This window comes from Camponotus floridanus, unplaced genomic scaffold (genome assembly GCF_003227725.1).
Source record: "Camponotus floridanus strain SB8 unplaced genomic scaffold, Cflo_v7.5 scaffold163, whole genome shotgun sequence".
Classification (NCBI taxonomy): domain Eukaryota; kingdom Metazoa; phylum Arthropoda; class Insecta; order Hymenoptera; family Formicidae; genus Camponotus; species Camponotus floridanus.
Window position 1 is genome coordinate 89,300 of NW_020229285.1, and position 12,405 is coordinate 101,704.

The window sequence follows — 12,405 nt, forward strand, 5'->3', positions numbered from 1 at the left end:
TTTATTTAATTTGAAAATAAATTGATATAAAGAAATTCAATTATTGCAATAAGAAAGATAATCCATTATTTTTTCTTGCTTTCTTAAAATCCTGCAAATTTTCTTGGACAAAATAGAAACTTAAAAAATCTAAAACTTAAAACTAATGAAAACAAGATTTGATTTTATAATTTTAAATATATAATATTACATTTATTTATCCTTTTTAAGAAGTAAGATTAATCAATCATTCAAATTTATAATTAAAATTAATTTAAAATTAAATAATTATATATGTATAATTTTTAAAATGTCACTAATTATAAACTTATCAACATATAGTCGTATAGTCGTATTTGACAGGACGATCGCTTTAATTATTTACATGTTGAAAAACAAACATTATGTAACAATATATATCTGTTACCATGTGCCACGTAACATTTCACACATTGTAAAAAGAATATTTTGTTCCTTGAATCATAAATTAAAAGTTACTAATTTATTATATATTATATATTTCTTAATTAAGACAGAATATTTGATCCATTGTGCATTTTACTACACTTTCTAAGGAAATATTTCATAAAAAGATAGACGAAACTTTAATATAAATCAATGAACAAAAAGACGGCCTGAAAATGATAAGCAAATGAATAAATAATAAATCAATAACAGCAATATTTGGTTCGGATAATTTCTATAACAATCTTATAAGTCTTAAAATAATTAAAATAATCGCGTTCAATTAAAGATAATTGATCCAAAGATTTTATCAGATTAAAATCCCTTCGCCAAATGACAGGTCGGTTAATGTTTAATAGAGAGAAGAACGATCTTAAAATTGGAGAGTGACCTGAGTGAACATACCTTGTTTCTAAGTCAAGTCCTGCGGGACCGATCTGCAAAGAAAAGTTAAGCGATCTGTCGAACCTAGGGACCACGTTAAAGGGAACGAATCTTGCGAATAGTTACCGATAGTAATGATTTCGGTAACAAATCAGTGACAATTATCATCTTCATGAAATCGAAATTTTTTTTGTGAAAAACATGTTCTTCCAGCATTAGAGATATTTCCTTTTATTAAAAAATAAACAAATATAACGAAAATAATCAATACGATTTTATATGGAAATATAGTGATTATGTGCAAATACATTTAAGGATAATATATTTGCATCGCGTTCTGTCTAATTAAATATGCAGGTATAAATAATTCTCAGGTAATTTGTTGAATCGAGTCGAACTCGATACAACGTCAAAAGTCAAAATTTGGGAAAATCTTACACTTGATTTTAAATATTATCAATTTTCATGTTTTCAATATTTAATTATTTTAATTTCTTTGATTTCTTATTGATATCGAGATATTCATTCAACTTGTCTCAAATATTTTAAATATCTGCACATTTTCAATTATATATTACGCGATCAAGCTATCTGAATTTACTGACTTAATATATAAAATCTTAATAAATCTTAATATGTAAACTCTATACAATAAAATTAAAATTTATCTTGTACTTATTAAAACTTATAACAGCTGTAGTTTATGGAATAAATGACAAAAATCGAATTCATATAACTTTGTAAGATAAATAAATCTGGGAAAATAATGTTTAATTCATCGCTTGTTCTCGCATCAATGGTCGATATACCACGTTCAAACGAACTCGGAAAATTATTAATAGTAATAATCCGAGATGCGCGTGTATGCCGCCAGATGGTGAATTTAATAAGTCAAATTAAATTGAATTAAGAGGAGCCGTGCCATTCGCAGAATGCCCTAGGATTTTGAATATTATATCTGAAGTTTTCTCTGTGCGAGATCCGTGAGCAGAAACAGCCTTGTAGTAGTTCAGTCGGAAGAATCGTGTTAAGAAAAAGGGATTGTTATAGTATGTCTAACACATTTTTAATTAAAGGTGATATCTTTATATTCAGCTTTGTATTTGGACGAAAAGTTTGAAAATTATTTAACATTATTATTTATTTATTTTTTAATTCATGTCTTTTGGATTTGGATTCTAGTTTTAGATTTGTAACTTTTATATAATGTAAATGAACTTTTTAAAAATCTAAAACAAAATCTAATATTATTTAAAGTAAAATAAAATTTACAATCTAATAGTGTTTAGAGTAAAATAAAATCATAAAATGGATTACAAGAATGGAATAATAATAATATTCAATTTAATGTTTCTTACAATTATACACAAAAATAAAAATAACAGTATTAGTATTAGTATTAAAATTTAAAATTTCTTCAATAAATAATTTATTATTTTATATTGAATGAATAAAATTTAAAAAAATGATTGGTATAATAATGTTAAGTTTTGTAATGATTTAAATAATGTCTACAATAAACAAAACAAAATAGGTTTCTCAATTTTAATGATATAAATATTCATTAGATTTTGTTCTCTTTCAAAAATAAAAAGAAAAATATTTAATAAAATTTCTGCTGCAAAATTTGGGAAATATTTGCCTGAATTATACGTTCAGTTCTTTAAATGTTTGACATATTTTTAAATATACGTAATTCATGAATATTTCCAAATATAAATGGTGAAAGCAGCATTAATTAATTACGCGAGATTAGGCTGTTTGAGATAAAAGGGGTTGACAATAACATGCGATAATACGCATTCCTTTATTTATTATTAATAATACGTATTTCAGAGGCATGAAACTCGGCTGAAAATAGAGTACGATGATACACGCACGTCCGTATGGTTATTACGTGTGCATGTATACTTTTAGAAACAGACGCGTAAACGTGCAAACGCGTTACATATTGTAACGGGCGCGTTTACGCGGGCAGGCACAAAATCCTGAAAGCGTAAATTAATTTCTCTCATCCCATCGTTACCGAGGAGAATTCGCGAGCCGGAGCATAATTTCGCAATTAATATTTACCTTTTTTACCTCTAATTATAATATAATTTCGTTTCGGTCATATCGCGAAAATTTGCATTTCGATAAACCTGATATATATTTCGCAACATATATTTCGCGAAAAGGAATTAGCTTGTCCGTTTAGTCGAAAGTGGTCGGAATTGAAAAAAAAAAGGAAGAGATTCAACAATTGGCGTGTTTTCGTTAATTGAATTTTCAGCCGCTTCATTATCAACGCCGATTGCTCGTCCGTTGATATTTTTTCCGATTCCGCGCTCGCGTTTTCTCCTGCGTTTTATTTTATTTTATTTTCGTTTCACTGTAAACGAACGCGCACAGCCAATAATTAAAACATAGAAAGTGTATGAGTGGAGAATCACAAGAGGCTATGATCAATGAAATAAAAATATATGACAAAAAATATATATACTAGATACTTTGTATTAAACTCGATTAACTGTCCGTTGAACTGCGTTTAAATATTTCGAATCAATTATTTCCTCGATCAGAATAATCAGAGAATTTATCTATATATATATATATATATATATATATATATATATATATATTCAAATTAAAGCCAATTAGAGTTTTAATCTGAGCATTAATTTTCAGGCTAGGTAATATTAAAAAAGTTTAAATATATTTATTAAAGCATTTAATTACGTCCTAGTTTAACTTCATGTTAAATAATAGTTATCATAGTAATATAATATAATGTAACAATGTCGCGTATAATATAATTGTCCGTGATTCAATGTGGAATCCAAGCGGTTGCGCAACGATTGATCCACACACGTGAATAAAAAAAAATCGTGCTATAAGGGGAAATACGGTACACGTTTTCCCGAATTGAGCAATCACCGTAATGCGTGTTACACCATAGACATTGCACAAATACGATGTTAACGCAATGTTGTGTTACGCCGAAGCGGTGCGAATCGTCAAGTGAGAGCGACGAGCGTCTCGCGAATTTATCAGATTCGAATCAAGAGCTGCTCATCTCCCTCTCGTTTCGCGATTCATAATTTTTCCCTGAAAAATCGCCGAACAAATATTTAAATAGGTCGATGCATAATCACGGAGATAGTGTACGTGCGATTATTATTCGCGCTTAAACGTTCAAATGCAAATTTATGGGGGACAGGATCAAGAGGAGACTCGAGAGACGTTCGCGACTGCCACTAGTTTCGATCGTAATCGCGCAACGATACGCCACGGTTGTCCGACCATATCAATCACATCAGAAGCGGCCCAGTCGATTCCGCGCGTTACCACAATAGTGTTTCCACGGGATTATTGCCACGTTGCGTCCGTGTGCGCGAATAACACTCGCGATGCGATTTTCACGATACACTTTATCGCGGCTTGCACGTTGCACTGTCTCAAATCAAATAAATAAGTGGAATCGACATACGGTTGATTTAACTATCTTTAGAAAATGTGCTTTCTCTAAAAATATCGATTTACCGATTCTTCTAATTAGTTTATCAAATTATTTGCATTAATAATTTTTATATTTATATATTAATTTTCTATCATATGTATAATTATATTTTTATATTATATATATATATATATTTATTTATTATATTTATTGATTATATTATTAATTATATTAATTATATTATTAATTCTTAATTATTATTAATCAAAGCTGTATACCATATTTTTGCATATTAGATGAAGATTTCCATCGAAGAAAAGGCTAGGAGATATCATCGATAATTCTTTAGGTTCTCTATCTTTCTGTCTCTTTTAAATATTTTGTCGAATTATTTTTAATTAATAATTAATCTCTTTCAATCATTATTATATATAATGCAATTTCTATCAGAGTTTTATATATAGTTTCCGCATACCAGATGTTGGGAGAAGATTTTCACTGAAGAAAAGGCTAGCAGATCCCTATTAAAAAATTCCAAAACTTCGAACGGCGAAGCTTCGTTCATCTGAAATTCTTCACGATGCGAAATAACTTATAATAACGTCGTGGATAAAAAACTCCCTCCCACTTTCCCCTTTCTCTTTTGCCCGCGCGATCGCTGGAATTATTGACGAGCCGCGAATTATATCGAAGGCACGAAAGGGTCGAAGGTCCCGGCGCTGGGAAAAAAAGAATCTCCCGCGGGGTTCGCGAAAAAAAAAGACTCGCCCTTAAAAAAAAAAAATAAAGGAACACAGATGAGGAGAAAAAGAGAGGAATAAAGCGACGAAGGCGTGCGCACGCCTCGATAGAAATAGCGACTGCTTGATACACCGTGCACATCGGATAAATTTTCAATCGGACAAATTCTGAAAGGGTCGCTACTATACACTCTCCCTTCCTCCCTCCCGCCCTCGGTCCATCCCCTCCCGCCTACGGTCGAGCAAGTTTAAAAATCGATGCAGTCCCGAGGAACCTTCTTCGTCTTTTTCCTCTTGCGTTTCCTTTCCCTCGTCTTTCCCCTCGTTCCTCCGTCTCGATTTCGCGGGGGCGAAACCACCCTTCCTTTCCTTCTTATCGGATTTCCTTTTCTCCTTCTCGTGAATAGGAAAGGAACGTATACACACTGGCCGGAGGTGGTCAGATACGCGTATGGTGGACGACATAAACTACGGAGCGATAAGCATGCTTCTCCCCTTTCGTCGTTCGAACGCGATCTTTTTTGGCAGACACGATTGGAATTCGAATGTATGTAAAGTCTAGGCTCTTATCTTTATTCTTGTTAGATGGAAAGGGTGCTGAATAAAATGCTGTTGAACTACACTCTGATCAGGATATTGAGAATTGTTATTAATTAATTTATAATTTAATTATTTGTATTAATCTTTTAACGAATTAAATATATGACACCTTTAGCTGTACAAATGTTAATTTGTACTTATCTTTATTTTCGTTAGATCGAAAGAGTGCTGGATAAAATGCTCTTGAACTACACTCTGATCAGCATATTGGATTGTTATTAATTAATTTATAATTTAATTATAGAAAATTATAATTTTTTAATTTAATTATTTATAATTTTTTAATTTAATTATTTATATCAATTTTTTAACGAATTAAATGTGACACCTTTAGCTGCACAAATTAACAATTTGCTCGATTAAACAAAACTTCAATTTACATTTGAGAGCGCACAAATTATTTTCACGATACGTTGCTTTAACGGTCAATCTGTATTTTTAATGCTTTCCCGGGTGAAACCTTTGGACGGATATTTCCGCTTTGATATATCACGTACGCGCCGCGGGATCAGAAGCCGCGGAATTGCAAATCGAAAATACGTATCCATTTTTTTTCTCCGAACCTTGAAGCTCCGTCCTCGTGCCTATGTGTGTCTACACATACGTGCCGATGTGTACGTGCGCTTCGAGACGGGGGGGGGGGAGGGCAGAAGGGGGGTATATTGGATGTGGGTTCGGGGGCGCCGAAATTTCGAATGCGGGCCACGTAGACGCTAAAACGCCCCCATGATTCAATTCGCATCAGCCATCCTCCTTCCTCCTCTTTCCCTCGTCTCTCTTCTTCCCTCCCCCTTCCCTCCCCCCCCGATCCCCCGGCAACCTTAGAGCACATCTTCGGAAAGCTCCAGTGTGTTCCAGCGTTGGCGCGAAGACATTCCCGGAGCGTGTCAACCCGTGCGCTACTTACCGCGATTGTCTGCTCCCTGCCACCCTTCCCTTCCACCCTCGCGGCGAGAATTTTCCTCTTACGGCCCTTTCGCGATGGGGATGCAATTTCTATTTTAGGAGCCGATCGAGTGCATTTAGGCGGCTGCGTCGAAGCCAAGAGCGAGTAAGCGCAAACCCGGAGCGATGGTGGGCGCGAGAGAGGACTCCCTTCGACTCTCGAGGATCGATATTCGGACTCGTAAACTATTGCTGTATCTATACGCGTGCGGCTCCGACACTTTAAAGCTCCTCGAAGAAAAGAAATGAAACTTGGGAGCGAGAATATGCACGCGGACTTGGGCGCGAGGTGACTTGAACTTTTTAATAAAATGTGTACACTACCGCTCAAGAGTATCGCATCGCTTATAGAAATATAAGTTATTATTATAATGATCGAAAAGACATGTATAAATATTATGTCAGATTATATTTTGTTATTGTTTTTTATGCTTTAATATCGTAAAAATTATAAACTATATAATAAATAACAGGAATATTAAATTTAATTTTTGATTGTTTAAAATAGTCTATCATACGGTACATTTGATAACAGTTTTTTTTAAGTTGTTACCGATACTTGATTTCAGCATTTCAGTTTGCAAATATTCTTACAATTATTGAGAAAAATGATAGAGTGGAGAAATGGATAATATATTTATGTCACGTAGTGTTAACATATAAATTATATTAAGAAATATTGGTAATATAACGTATTTCAAACAGTATCAAAACAATTATTATAATAATTTTATATTGCTTAATTAATTTTAGAAATGGAATAACAGATAATATACTTTTACATATTTCATGAACATGAGAAAAACAGTTAAAAGAATAAAAAACTTTATTTACTTGCGCGCATTTTTGTATCTTTAAGATGATGCGGTACTTTTGACCGATACTGTACGTTAAGAAGAAAATCGAAAGTCTTTGTCTTTATCGTCACCCTTATTTGTATCATAAATATTTCGATATCGTAGTCGCAATTTAAAATTCTGTTGGGGTAAAGTGTACTTAGAATAAAGCGACACAATTCTCCAATATTCATTATTGCTTCATTAACTTTGAAGCTTAATTCGTGAAAAGATTTTCATTTTCAACAGCTTTATTGTAATTTAAACACTTAGAGATTTGATTTTCTAGCTAATAAAGTCATCAGGAAAATATTACAAAGAGAATAACGCTATAACATAATTTTCTGGACAATTACTTTTTAATATCACGATTATTTTATAGCTTCATATTTTAATATTATATAGAGATATTTAAGCTTGATAAATACTCAAGATGTAAGAAACTGATATAACGGAATGTTATTTGAAATTATGATTTGAAAATGTAATATTTCATTTACATTACACATTTGATTTTATGACATAAGATGTTATAGTAGAATAAATAAATATAAATATACGAATTCCGACTAATAAAAATTATTAGAAAAATATTACAAAGAGAATAACACACTCTAACATAATTTTCTGAACAGTTATTTTTTAATTTCAACATTTTATGATTTCATATTTTCAATGGAGAGATATTTAATCTTGATAAATAATCAGTTTGTAAAAATTGATGATATCGGAAAGTTATGATTTGAAAAAGCGGAGCTTTATTTGCATTATACTTTAATATTATGACATAGGATGTTATAGTAAAGCAATTAAATGTTAAATGTACGAATTCCAGCTAATAAAAATTATATCAGGAAAATATTACAATAGAATAACTAAGCTATTATACTTAATTTTGTACGCAATTATTTTTTAATACGATTATTTTTTATATATATATGACTTGATATTTTGAATATTATAAATATTTAATTTCTCTTGATAATCTAAATAATCTAAATAATCTAAATAATCAGTTTATAAAAATTTGATATATCGGAAAATTATGATTTGAAAAAGATTTTATTTGAATTTGATGAGTTATGAAGATAGGATACTGTGTGATAAAATAATTGAATGTTAAATATATGAATTGTTCATTCACGTTAAATAGATAAAAATTTAGTACTTTATATAAGTGGTATGGTTAGTTAATTAATTATGGTAAATGATCAATTTGATAATTGAAACTCGATTGAGTCGATAACGACGAAGTTACCGAGATGCGATGTGCAAATTCTATATGCAAATTGAATGTAATTAAACTAATATATGTGGGTCATCAAAATTGGCGAAAGCGTAATATTATTCGCTTGTACATGAGCGAATCACATTTCGGATATTAATGAAAAAATTCCTTTTCGAGATGTACGTTCGTCGAAATACCATACGTGTTTCATTAAACACAAAGAAATCTCTCATTCCCCGATAATGGATATGACACGTGCGCGATATAATGCACACGTGAGAGATTTCCATTCCACTCGAAATAATTACAACAAAGGCGAATATTGTGTACGCGACCATCTTTCGCGTCTTTGCAGAAAATATATTCAAGCTTACCTTATTTTTACGCGAGCAATTTTAACGTTACATTCAATTCGAAATTCTGCGATAAACGACACACACTGCGCTGCTGCGAAACGAATGGATTAGCTTCCATTCTCCGTGTGTATGGTAAAAAAAAGAGAGAAAAAAAAAGAAAGGAGCATACGCGTACGGAATACACGTGCCGGCCGAGTATATGGAACTCATCGTTTCCAAGCTATTTCGCAAGTCCGCCCAATCGTAGAACTATTTTGTTGTACGTGGCTGGATTCAGAATGAAATTTTCCTTACTGCCGGTGCTTGTCAAGACGCCCGAAACTGTTAAGAGGAGGTTACGCGCTAAATCGACGACGGTATTTACGAAAAGAAGCTTTTCGCTGCGAGGAACGCGAATTTCTCGCGCGCGAGAAACTTGGTCGAAATCTTATTGTTAATGCTTTTTCCGGATGCCTTAATATCTTTCAATATTTTCATGATTTTTCAACGTGTGCGTCGCAATTAATCTTGAGTGCGATGCGCAAAATTCAAATTCAGAAATTTGAAATTGATAGAGAATTGCAAGTAGATCGATTGCATATTATATCGAGATTGTAATACCAGTCAGCATATGTTATTTTGGCCGCAAGATAAATATTATTTTTCGCAGAATTCGAGGCAGAACATATTTCAGAGGCAAAAAGCGCGCTGCGCGAATTTTATTCAACAGTGTTGCTGCGAATCTGAAGAATTTTCTTTATGCAACGAACGGGAGAAATTGAGGTGTTGAGTAATAGAAACGCGTAATCCAATTGATTAAAATTATTAAGATAGATGGTGTAAAAAAGCTATTATTTTCTTTATAAAAGTATAATATCTGAAGAATATGTCGTTTGAATTTTATTGAAAAAAATCGCAAAATGATGGTGTTATAAGACTTTGAATAGGGTAGAGTGCATGTCTTGAATTGTGTGTGAACTTGCGAAACTTTAAACGCGTCTTTCTTAAAACATTGTATTTTTAAAAATAGAAAATCTTGAAAATTAATAAATCGAATAATTTCAATTTTTTTAATAAAAGGGAACATTTTTGGGATATTAAATCTAATTAGAATTTAGAAACCTAATATTTAATATTTTTCTTTAAGAATTGAAAAAGTTTCGCAAAATCGAAACGTCTAAATGTTATTTTTTAATTTTTTTTTAGTGAAATTAGAGTATCCCAAAAAACATTCTACGGAATAAAACTCAGATCGAGTTTTTTTAAATTTCTGACAGTTATATGAAGAATAGCATCGAACTATGCATTTTTTAACACGCGAAAAGGTTCATATTGAATAAAAAAAGATCTATATGAATATTAAAGAAAGTACGTAGAAAAAAAATTCAACAAACACACAAGCTGCTTTGCGACAGACGGCTTGTGAAAATTTCCAGATGGCAATTTACAAAAAGAGGAGAAAAAAAGACTCGACGAGACGAGGATGACGGTGATGAGGATGGAGGTCGGAGGTGATACGAATTGATTTATAGGGAGACGAACGAAAGCTCGCCGAGGTCCTGTAAAATGGATGAAACGCAAACTTTTCAACGTGCCAGTGTGAAGAGGACGATTTCTTCTCTCGGGGGGGAGGTGAAGGGGAGCGAGAAGGAGAAGAGAAGGGCGCCTCCGTTTCCGTCCCCTTACGATCGTTCAACCCTTTTGCGCGAACGATAGACTCCCTGAAAAGGGCAACAGTATTTTCTGACTTTCCTTCCTCGCGTTACCTACATATTAAAATCTCGTTAACGCCGTCGCTCAAAATTATCTTACGCCTTCCTTTTTTCTTCTCACCGACTTTGCGTAGCCGCCGGGTAAGCTGTAATTGACGTAACGTGAGAAAACAATACACTAGTATACTTTTCTATTTTTTTTTTTTTACCACGCTTTAACAAGTGTGTGAAATTGGAATATAATTGATTTGTAGGAAAGTAATTATATGTGTGCGTTTATATAATTTTCATGATTATTTCTCTTCAACAATCAACTGTCAAATGATGACTAAAAGTCGCGGAGTCGTTAATCATGTCGCTGAAAAATACGTCGCATCTGAGCAAAAATCTGGGTTAATTCTTTATTAAAAATGCATATACACGTCGTCATGTATATTTCATAAAATTGTTAACGATAATATACATAAAAAGCACGTTTGATTCATTACAACGAGCGATCTTTCTATCAAACTGTAGGACGCCTGAATTTTCCACGTTACATCCTGGTGGATATGTACACGGGACACATATTATACAGGATAACTCGCTGAATACGCTGCTCGATGCGGGCTGCTTGTCAATTGATAAGGACGGCTAATCAAAATTAATGCGGCCATCGTTAACGACGACGATGTCGAACTTGGTCCAAGATCCATTCGTCTCTTTCGAGGAGGATCACGACTTGGCCAGGTTCGGGGCGAAACCCAAGCTGGTCCTACCGCGGGAATATCCGGACGTTTGTCAAACGTTTTCTTGCCTGGACTTGTCGGAATCGGCCCCGACAAATTGGCTGGCATGGCAAAAAGCGAGACCGAGCTTTCGGCGTGTCTGTATATGTATGTCCCACGTTGGCTGTTACGTTAGAGGCAGAATCCCTTTCGAGTTGCTTTTTGCCGGATCCGGCGAACTCTCTCTCGCGGCAGAGAGTTCGCGCGCAAGATTTCTCTATTACGCGTAATGAAACGACGCGGTTACGTCCGAAAACAGGACGACGGGACGGATAATTCATAGCGGCCGCCGAGAACGGACGAGTTCTCGCTGTTTTGATATGGAACGGTGGAAAGCTCGCCGAGTTAAACGCGCAATTATAGCCGCGATTATACTCCATTGTGACGTTAACAAATATTGTGGTAACCTAGTTTTCGCGAAGATATTATAATGATATAATACTATGTTTTTTTTAGAAATCTAGAAGGGTAGAATATCATTTGCTTGAAAATTTTTTTTAATTTTTTAGCTAAAAAAATACATAATTATGTATATCTCGAATTATATAGATTTAGCAAAAGTTTTAAGGACTTTTTAAAACTCTTCTATATTCGTTTATTTAAATTTGTATCTTTTACGTAGCCTCTTTTCGTCTTTAAAGTTTAATCGAACAAAATTTCTGTCCATGCCAACAACCGTAATAGTTGATAAGTATTTTCGGATTTGTCAATTCATGATTAACTTATAATTTAGTTACTAATGAGAGAATACTAACGAGAATACTAACGAGAAATGTTCTTTGAGAAAAGAAAATAAATTTTTTATTGACTTACATATGTATATAGTTTTATATAAGTTTACAAATTATCAAAGAAATATATTACATAATTTATCTCACATTTTAAATTTACAAGATATTAATTAAAGAAATTATTCTATTTAATTTTGAAATATTTTTAGATATATTATTGATATATATAAAGGATATTAATATT

General features: G+C 32.8%; 1 protein-coding gene across 1 annotated transcript in view; it reads left to right on the plus strand.

Annotated features, from left to right (window-relative positions):
* Window positions 1-11,211, plus strand: part of LOC105256767 — a 31,006-nt gene extending 19,795 nt beyond the window's left edge. The window contains exon 16 of the mRNA XM_020029254.2: window positions 11,180-11,211. The gene's annotated coding sequence lies outside the window, so the exon portion shown is untranslated. The remainder of the gene's footprint in view (window positions 1-11,179) is intronic.
* Window positions 11,212-12,405: the final 1,194 nt, after the last annotated feature.